Raw genomic sequence first — 9931 nt, 5'->3', positions numbered from 1 at the left:
AACTGATGTTTGCATGGGTTTGTATTAAGCGTGTTTTCACTAACTAGACTTTTATTTTTTGCTCATACGTTTTCAACGGTTTATTGTATCGTCGTCCCTATACTTGCATGGTTTCATTTTTGTTTGTACGGATCAGTTGTAGAACTTGGACGTCAATGTCACAAAATTACACTTTGAACGAATCACCTTCTCCCATTTGGACTGACCACAAAAGTTGCATCAGGAAACTCACAAAAACAAGGACGAATCACCTTCTTCCATCCGGACTGACCACAAAAGTTGCATCAGGAAACAAAAACAAGGACAATTACGACGAGATCGACGAGAATGTATGAACCATACCATTTTTAGCTCAATAACTTATTAAACAAGATGTTTTTGAAGTTTCCCACATGAACACAATAATAATTATCAAAAAAATAAAGTGCTTCCGCACATGGGTACAAAAAAACTTCCAGCACACTTGGTCCTGCTCCTTGTCTTCGGTATCAGTTCAACAGGTAGCGTGCTTTAGTGCTTCCACATGAGGATTGCATTAACCAAGAAATCACTTATTTCACAAAACTAAACTCTTGAACTTGCTACACGGCAGTCTTTGAACCTCCTACAGGAACAGAATATATATCATACAACATATATATATTTGCAAACTTGGAGCTTGTACTCAATAAGAATCTCTTGTTTCTTGGGCACATATCAACAGAAAACGCTCAATAGAATTGCTTGATGTACTATATTTTACAGAACAAATTGTACTGAACTTAACTAAAATTAGAAATTGTACTGAATTAAAATAAGAAACTTAAACTGAGTGTGTCACTAAAATAAGAAGTAGAACATGTAGGTCTGAGAAGGCATGGATGTGAACTTTATTTGTGCAATGAAACCAAACACTCAGAGTCTCGCTTTTTTATTCTGACATTTAGAAATTGATTTGCAAATGACAACATGTGGACTCAGCTCATGAACATATCATCCTTGCTGCTGGTTTATCAATAACACTTTTTTCTGGATGAAACCATGCAATCCCATCATCAATTGTAAAAAGAAAACTCCTTTATTTTTCATTTTCCCATGCAATAACACAAGAAAAAAAATCAACAAACCACAATGGTAAGACCAAAGCTACATGACAATACCTTTTCTTGAGCTAGCTACTACATGTACTGACTCCACCACTGTAGCGTCCCTGTATCCTCCTTGCGCGGGCAACCACTAGGGATCAAGTGCTGCTGCCGCTCGACACATTGAACCACCTGTAGGAATCAAAGTGAACGGAAGGGATTCGAACACATCAATGGACACATGTACTACAGAGCAATGTGAATCTGTACTGTCCATGACAACAAACTAACAAAAATACAATTTATGAAGGAAAACAGTTCTTTGAAATTGGGTTGAGCTTAAATTGTTAGATTTTTTGAACTCCTGCAGTACTTATACTTGGACTTGCACGACACATTTTTGAAAGCATCTGATGTTCAGAATATGCTATATGAAAAGAGGAAGGGGTAACACAATAAGAGACATAGGCGAAAGCGAGAAAATCATGATCTATTTAGCTAGGATATTTATGATACTAGGCAGTGACATACATATCAAACCATTCCCACCAAGAAGTAGTAGCAGGGTTCAGCTATCAGTGAGGAGATGCAAAAGAAATGCAACTATACATTGAAAATTCCAATAAAAGCATTGAAAAAACCCTACTGTTGGCCGTTTGCAATGCAACTTAGAGGATTGAAATACACAAGCATCATGGGAGAACTAAATCAAATAAAGTACCTTTCTTCCTGCAGCTATCTACTTTGCATTATATGTTGCACGAACTCCACATTGAACAGCTCGTTACCATTGCTAGTTTGAACTGAAGTAAATTTAGTACTCCCTCCTTCCCAAATTGTTAGGCGTATTAGCTTTTGCATGCAATCCCAACATGTAAGGCACATGCAAACAAATCCTTCTCTCGAGCAGTTAAAATATCCTGACGATCGCTAAATTCCTAGAAATTAAGGAGTACTAGTAGGTAATGAAGGGATCGTGCAGTTAAAAGACGTGGTCAAGGAGATCGTGCATGCCTCCCTTTCCTTTTTTTGAGGTCGTGCATGCCTCCGTCTCTCGTACCTGTACGTTAGCTCGAGTAACAAACGATGTGCGCTAATTTTCGTGCTGAAATCTAAAGCGCCTAACAATATGGGAAGGAGGGAGTAACATTTTGAACTAAAGTAATTTTATTAATTGAACTGAACTAAAAAAATAATTTACTAATCGAAATGCTAGTTTTTTTCCTGTGTGCACTGAAGAACTACTGCAGGTCATACATCAAATATACTAGAGAAAACCGGACATGTGTGGCGGTGCCAGTGCAGCACGGTGTCCTCGCTGAAGAAGCATCATGAATTGCTAGAGAAAACTGTATGTGATTTTTTTATGAACTGAAAAAGAGCTCTTGTTTGTTAGAGAATTGAAGAAATAAATATTGGGACCCGCTGTAATGCATATATCCACAAATTCAGACACCAAAACTAAAGAAAATAATAGAAAAGAAATTAGATAATGTTAAATTTGAAACGTCTCAGTTTTTAGCATCACTTCTAAACTTTTTTTTCACTCCTATCTAATCTTCAAGAAATTCTCTAGTGGACCTATAATTATTGTAAAAAATAATCAACAGGAATGATCTCCACCCGTCACCAATTTACTCAAACTATCCACACTCATATGAGCTTTCCATTCAAGATTTCCCGTCCTATCTTCTTCTAAACAAATTGAGAACTCTAACCACATTTTTTTGGAAGCTATACTGAAATGCTAGCACATGTACTACTTTACAGCAACTATCTTTCGAAGAAAACATAATTAAAAGTTGCAAGCATTTGAATAGGAGGAAGTCCAACTCAGCTGCAAGCATAAGGTCAACCAGAGCATCAGAATAAGTACACTCAGCTTCAAACAAATTTGAGAGATTGAGGGACTACAGGGGTTGTTATCTCCAAAGAACATTTGGTGAATAGAGAAATGGATTTATGAGATTGACATTGTCCTGTTTAGACTATCTACCCAAACAGGGATAGGAGTTTGACTACGCCGGACATTATTCTGCGCTACATAGTGTGTAGACATGCTGCCAATGTCTCACACATGGTTTGCTAGAACAAGTTGAAATAAATATCTTTTTCATTTTGAACTTTGAAAGAAGCTACAACTTTGGCAAATGTATGCAGAACTTTAAATTTCCGACCACATGCCTTATGTTCTTGTTTGTTGCCGGGCATGCCGCTCCTACTCCTGTGGACTGACTGCGCCGACGAAGTCGAGCTGAAGGAGCGGGGATCACGAGCGGCGGCTGGGTGCGCCGGGATTTTGCCGATGTAGGGGGATCCCATCTACTACCAAGTCATTCCCGAGGAGCTTGTAGAGGCGGGGCAGTTGGTCGCAGGCCAGTCGGTGTAAGTTTGAACTATCAGGTGTGCCGGGATTTGGCCGCTGTAGAGAAACAAGAAGTCAGAACAAACAGGAGCTATATAATGACGTGCTTCATGGGCAGTCCAAAAGCAGCAGCCACACAAGTTCAGTAGCCGCTCAACACGCGCACCTAATCGATGGGAATTTACACACTGTTTGGAATTTATACAAACTTTTAAAACATGAACTCTGTGGTCCAAAACTTGGTGTTTGAACCAAAATGCATGTTTTAACTAAGTTGCACGATAGCTCAAATTTGAAATCAAATCATTCAGAAATTGCACCAAATATATCACATTTTTGCAAAGATGAAATGTATCTAGTGTTGCTAGCAAGTTGATTAATAGAACGACTCTATGTATCTCTCTTATTTCTGTCCATGATGGTATGGTAAGTGATAACAATATACAATGGACAATACACACATGTACTACACAAGACTCTACGTCTGTACTGCCAAGAACAATAAATTAACCAAAAGAAAACTAATTTATGAAGGAAACAATTCTTGAACTTTGGTTAGAGCTATGTTCGTTGAGATTTTTGAACTCTTGCAGTAGTTATACCTAAACTTGCGCTACACACTTCTTATTCAGTTGAGGGCGTCTGATATTTTTGCAACACCAATAACATTCTAACCCTTTTAGCAAGTTGTAACAGAGTCAAAAGGCGTGTATGAGAACTTGTTCCGACAATCTGAATCTATAAATAGTAAAGTGTATACACTTCTTTTAACCAAGAAAGTAATAACTAGTTTCTGCTAATCTGGAGACAGTAAGGTTTGGTTTTTAAAGTAAGTTGCTACAGCCAGTAGGGACTCAGTACACTCAGTAACAATTTTATCTGGAACGCAAAATGACACCAAGATTCTGCAAAAATAAATCATACAAAATAACCCAAATAATCAAGAACTTCCTGTATGTTAGTTTTTGAACTTCCTTGAACAAAACTGTTCGCTTTTTTCTGTTGCATACGCTACTTACATACAAACAGAAATAAATTTGTAGACCAAAGGACTCAGCAAATTGAACCATTAATTTTCCAACCAGAGAACTGCAGGAGTTAGCAAAGTGAACTATTTCCTCACTTATTTTCCAACCAAAAATCACATATTTTTAAACGAAACCAAACTTTTTCAATGAACTTCTATAGGTTTATCTATTCGAACTTACCAACTTTCCAAACAAGTACTTAGCTTGCTTATCTTCTTTCCTTCATGATGGAATTAGAAGTGCACAACATAGAAGCATTAACACACGGATCAACTAGGGCAAACAACATAACACAAAACTAAACAGAAATTAAACCAAACAATAGGGCACAGTTTTACTCTCTAGTATACTAACCACTTCAGAATATTCAGTACAATGGTAATAGTAATTTGCTCATCCATTTGGTAATTTCTTAAGGTTATGAAATTAGATTTTTAGAGGTTTCATGAGAAATCAAATATGTTCATTCCGTACATGTGAATGAATTGTCCCTGCTTTGGTCTGCTTATTGCTAACCATCAGCAAACATTCTAGAGGGACTACAAAATGATTAAAGAGTACTATATAAATTTCTTTATCTGGCAAATTATGATATAGATCTTAAACCTTTTTAGAAGATGCTATTTGTGTGCAACTTTTCTGTGAGTCCATTTGATCCAGATAAAATCACATCAGATTGGGGGGAAAGTTAGATCATGCTGGCATATGCACAACTGAGCTAAGTTGATATATGCATCTATAATGTAATTATTTAGCTTGCCATTTCATCAAACAGGTGCTAGGCACCTTGACTTCTCACCTTTCATGATGTTTCGAGATGAACAAGTGCAATTTTTTATGGAACCAAACTTCTGAACATTTTCCAAGACACTCTTTGAACGTGTGGCGGCGTGCATCAGTGCCGGCAAAGCTCGTACGTGAAGGAGCATGGCAGGAGGAGCTCGGACGGATAAGGGAGGAATAGTTGGACTGATGTGAGCCCCATACCTGGATGAGGACCGGAGGAAGTAGTCCGTGTGGTCGGCGGGGGCTGTCTGTAGAACTGAGCATTTTTTCGTGCAGTTCATCCAACCTCCCTCGTGCTGCAGCATAGAGAGAAACAAATTAGTGAGAGAAAAGAGATGTATGTACTGCTGCTGTTCTTTTTGTTGAACCGTAACTGAATGTCGTAACGAAGAGAAACCGGGATGCAGAGGACCGGGGGGGGGGGGGGGGGGGGGGCGCTATCCCGTGGCGCGCAGCTGCTCGCCGGAGGGAGCATCGGACGCGCTAGTAGAGTTGCTGGTGGGGGAGGGCAGATGGGACGGGGGGGCGCTAGAGCTAGCCCAGCGGCGGAGGTGTTTTGCCATGGCCGCGGGAGGCGGCGACCTCCATGACCTCGACGCCGTCCGTGGGGATCCGCGGACAGGGTAGCAGTGGGGGTGCATCAGGGGCCATGGCTGCGCACGAGGTAAGGCGCACCGGCGGCGATGGCGTGCCACGATGACCGGGGGCGGTGGCGCGCTTGGCCGGAGGAGGGGGGCAGGGGCAGCAGCGCGCTTGGCCGGAGGAGGAAGGAGGACCGGGGGCGGCGGCGCGCTTGGCCGGAGGAGGAAGGAGGACCGGGGGCGGCGGCGAGCTTGGCCGGAGGAGGAAGGAGGACCGGGGGCGGCGGCGAGCTTGGCCGGAGGAGGAAGGAGGCGGCGGCGCGCTGGTGGGAGCACGCTTGGGCGGCGGCATGATGCAGGGGTGGATTGGGGTCCTGGTGAAAGACGATGGGGGTGTGGGGCTTTTTTCCATTTTGTTTTCTGGTCGGGAATGATTGCTTCGGTCAGTTTACAAGATTCACGTCGATCGATCTATATATAGCGCGAGGGTAACAGAATAATATTTTGTTACTGGTAACAGAATAGTCCAGTATAGGATGTTCCTGAACTTCCAACTCCACGTTCCCTGCCTCTCCCCACTCTCCCCGATTCCCAGCCGCCGCCATCCCCGCCCTCGCGCGCCTCCCCCTTACCGGCGAGCCTCCCCATGGCTGGGTCCAGACCGGCCCCCACGTCTGCATCCCCCACACCCCGCCGACGAGCCGGCACCACGGACCACGCGATGCGGCGTGGCACCTCCGCCTCCTCCCGGTGAGCCTCTCCCGCCACCACTCTGACTCCTTCCGACGGGGCTCCGCCGCCGCCATGCCTGGATCCGGCCTTCTGCCACCAGAAGGGCCACACCATCACTTCCAGTATCCCCTCTTCCTTCATGTTGCTGCTTCCCTTCCGGGCCTGCACCGGTGACCTCATCGGGCCGACGGCAGGGGTCGCGAGGCTCCATGCCGGCGACTCCTAGGGAGGGATGAAGTCCAGGGTAGAGTCGCCGCCCCGTCCACGCTTGAGCCCCTCATTGCCCCGCTGAACACCGATGCACAACGCATCCCGTGGCCCGCCGCCGATGCGCTCGAGCGTCTCCAATTCTGCTTACTTCATCGGCAAGGGAGGGAGCTCGCGGTGCTGCTCCCTGTAGGCTGTCGGCCTCCTGGGTGGTCAACCTGCTCGCCGTCCCCAGCTCACCCCTTGCGCTGGCACAAGCAGAGCACCGCGTCACGCGAGCATCAGCACTCCCGTCCTCCCTAGAATTCTCGTCGTTGGACCTTGCGTTGCCGCTCTCTCCGCCGTGGTGTTTCTTCTCTCCCCTCCTTGTACTTGCTCCAAACTGACGCATCTTGTTGTTGCTATCTCTGCTCTGCTTTCTCTCATGTTAGCCACTGCCGCTGTTCTATATTATTGTTGATGCTGCTGTTGTGCTCCATCTCACTTCGCTTGGGTGTTTGTTGCTCACAACAAGTTTGTGTAAATGTTTGGAGCAGTACTGCTATTGAATTTTATTTGATTATGTCGGATACTATACTGAACTATGCATAGTTAGTAAACAAAATTAGCTCGTGATCTCTCTCTTTGTCCACTGAACTCTCATGCCGGAAGTATTTGAACTTTACTGCAAAAATAGTTTTTGTATTTAGTTTCTAAAAAAATGCAGTTTGATGCCACTTCTATATGTGACCGATGCACTGGTTTCAGCAGTATTATACTTCTGACAAATGTGTGAAATGCAGGTCAGCCCTCATAGTTCGGACCCGAGGCCATTCCAGATAAGCAGCAACCACATGGCGAGGCAAGTAATGCGGCCAGGGAAATTTGGCGAAGCAACGGTCTGGAAGTTCAGAGACGATATAATGAGAAAAGTTGTGGCCCGTCATTGTTTTCTTACACCTAAACAGCTACCCTGTTCTATTAGTGCAAAATTCTTCTGTTTTGGATATACGAATATGGAATAGATCACTGTTTAGATTTCTGTTTCCTGTAGTCTATTAATAGCATGTCCGCGTGCTAGCACTTGGTCCATATATAACTAGATTGGTATGCGGAAAAACCTGAAAGGTACACATGTTACATGTAGAGGTATGGGAAGTACGAAAAGTTCAGTTCATAGTTATGTCATAATTTATCTCTCCAGACAGGTCCGATACAAAAAAAATTGGCATGTCAGATACAGAAACATCTGAAGTTTGAAAAGATAGCAGACTGGAATAGAAAACAGGAGAACTCTGTAACAAAATAGTAGTTGAAATATAGTTGTGTGATATATGCAGAATTATATCAAGAAGAAAAGAAGATAACACTGAATGTCTTTGTGTGATGCTGGCAGAGTACTAGTTGTACACGTGGTGAGCATGTATCGGAGGAGTGTTTGGTTTTTCCTTTATTTCCTTTTGTGTGAGTACTACTAGTCCACTTCTATACTATTCTTTCTTTCTGTAAAAGGTTCAGTTTGACCATTGTATGTTAAAAGGAGTCTACTCACTTGCGAGTGCAGCATACGCTCGACTCGAGTAACAAAAACTATCAGATAAAAAAGATTACTTTGAAAAGTTACAGGACACAAAAAATCAGAAAAGTTAACATGGCAAAACCTAAGAAGTTTGGAACTTCAAAACCCATTAAGTTGGGATAAAACTAAAAAAGCTTTGTTTATAAAATCACATTTTTCCGGTTTCTAAAAAAACCAAGAGTTCAAATTATAATAATGCATAATTTCAATGTTTATTTAAAAAAATGTATCCCCCCTCCCAAGTGAAGTTAAAAAAAGTTGTGTGATTGATAGTCTTTGTTCATATGTCTACTAGAATTGGATTTTTAAAGAAGTTCAAATTAAAAAATATAAGAAGTTCTATATATTAAATAAAAGATGAAATATGTTCAGAAAAGAAACCATAGAATTTCAACTAGGGAGTTCAAATATGTCATAAAATAAAATTCACTTACCAAAATAATATTTTGGTAAAAAAAATACAATCAAGAAGTTCAAATTAAAAAATAGATAGTTTGGGATTCATAAAAAACTCGGACTTTTCTTGTTACTAAATAATAAACCAAGAAGTTCAATTTCAAAAAATAGAGCAGTTCAATATTTATTAAAAAAATCAATATTTTCCTGATAGTAACGAATAAACCAAGAAGTTATGTTAGAAATAACTAAGAAGTTGTACGATGTTTATTATCAAAGTAGGATTTTTTTCCGTTACAAATGAATAACACCAAGAAGTCCAAATTGAACAAAACCAAGTAGTTAAATTTAAAAAATATAATAGTTCAATGTATATGAAAAACTCAAGATATTCCTCGTTCCTAAATAATAAACCAATAAATTCAATTTCAAAAAATGGAGCAACAGTTCAATATTTATTCCAAAAACTGTAATTTTTCACGTAACTAACGAATAAACCAAAAATTTTAGTTCGAAATAACTAAGAATGTTTACAATGTTTATTACAAAACTAGAACCTTTTCCATTACAAATAAATAATACCAAGGAGTCCAAATTGAGAAAACCAAGAAGTTCAATTTTTAAAAATATAATAGTTCAATGTAGGAAAAATAAAAGTATGAAGTTCAATTTGTAAAAGAACGTTTGATGCTTACTCGAAAACATATTTTTTTCTAAGAATAAAACTGAGAAGTTCAAATTAAAATAATAGAGAAGTTCGAAGTTTATCAAAAACTCAAATTTTTATCGTTACTAAAGAATAAAAAAGAAGAAGTTCAAATTAAAATAAATGGTACACCTAAAAAAATTCAAACGAAATTTCCCTGCTTTGAAAAACTAGAAGTTCAAACTAAAATAATGAAGTGGATTGATGTTTATAAAACCCAAGGTTTTCAAATTAAAATAAATGGTACACCTAAAAAGAGTTTATTTTAGTAAAAAAAATGGTTGTTAGAAGTTCAAGTGCTTGGCGAGGAAAATTTTAAAAATTCTTGTGAGAGAGGTTCGCCGTGTATTTAAATGTCCAAAATACGTAAAAAAAAGATGTTGTTTTTGTGTTTTAAAATAATTCTCTCAAACCAGAGAGAAGTTCAAAGTGATAGAAATAAAGTGAAATACAATATAGTGAAACAGAGTGAAGTTCAAACAGACATGCCCCGGAAGTTCAACTACTT

The 9931-nt window shown here is 40.5% G+C and overlaps 1 long non-coding RNA gene across 2 annotated transcripts; it reads right to left on the bottom strand.

The window, feature by feature from the left end:
• Positions 1-284: 284 nt before the first annotated feature.
• On the bottom strand, positions 285-6263 carry LOC125512796 (uncharacterized). Of its 2 annotated transcripts, XR_015608192.1 has the most exons (5): positions 5618-6263; positions 5445-5539; positions 3249-3486; positions 1140-1256; positions 325-604 (listed from the first exon to the last, which is right to left on the bottom strand). It is a non-coding gene; the product is annotated as an uncharacterized LOC125512796 (long non-coding RNA). The 2 variants fall into 2 exon arrangements; XR_007285551.2 differs by having other exon boundaries at positions 285-604; positions 1140-3486.
• Positions 6264-9931: the final 3668 nt, after the last annotated feature.

Source organism: Triticum urartu, chromosome 6A (genome assembly GCF_056163025.1).
Source record: "Triticum urartu cultivar PI428250 chromosome 6A, HENAU_Tu73, whole genome shotgun sequence".
NCBI classification, from domain to species: Eukaryota; Viridiplantae; Streptophyta; class Magnoliopsida; order Poales; family Poaceae; genus Triticum; species Triticum urartu.
This window is presented reverse-complemented; position numbering and strand designations above follow the sequence as displayed.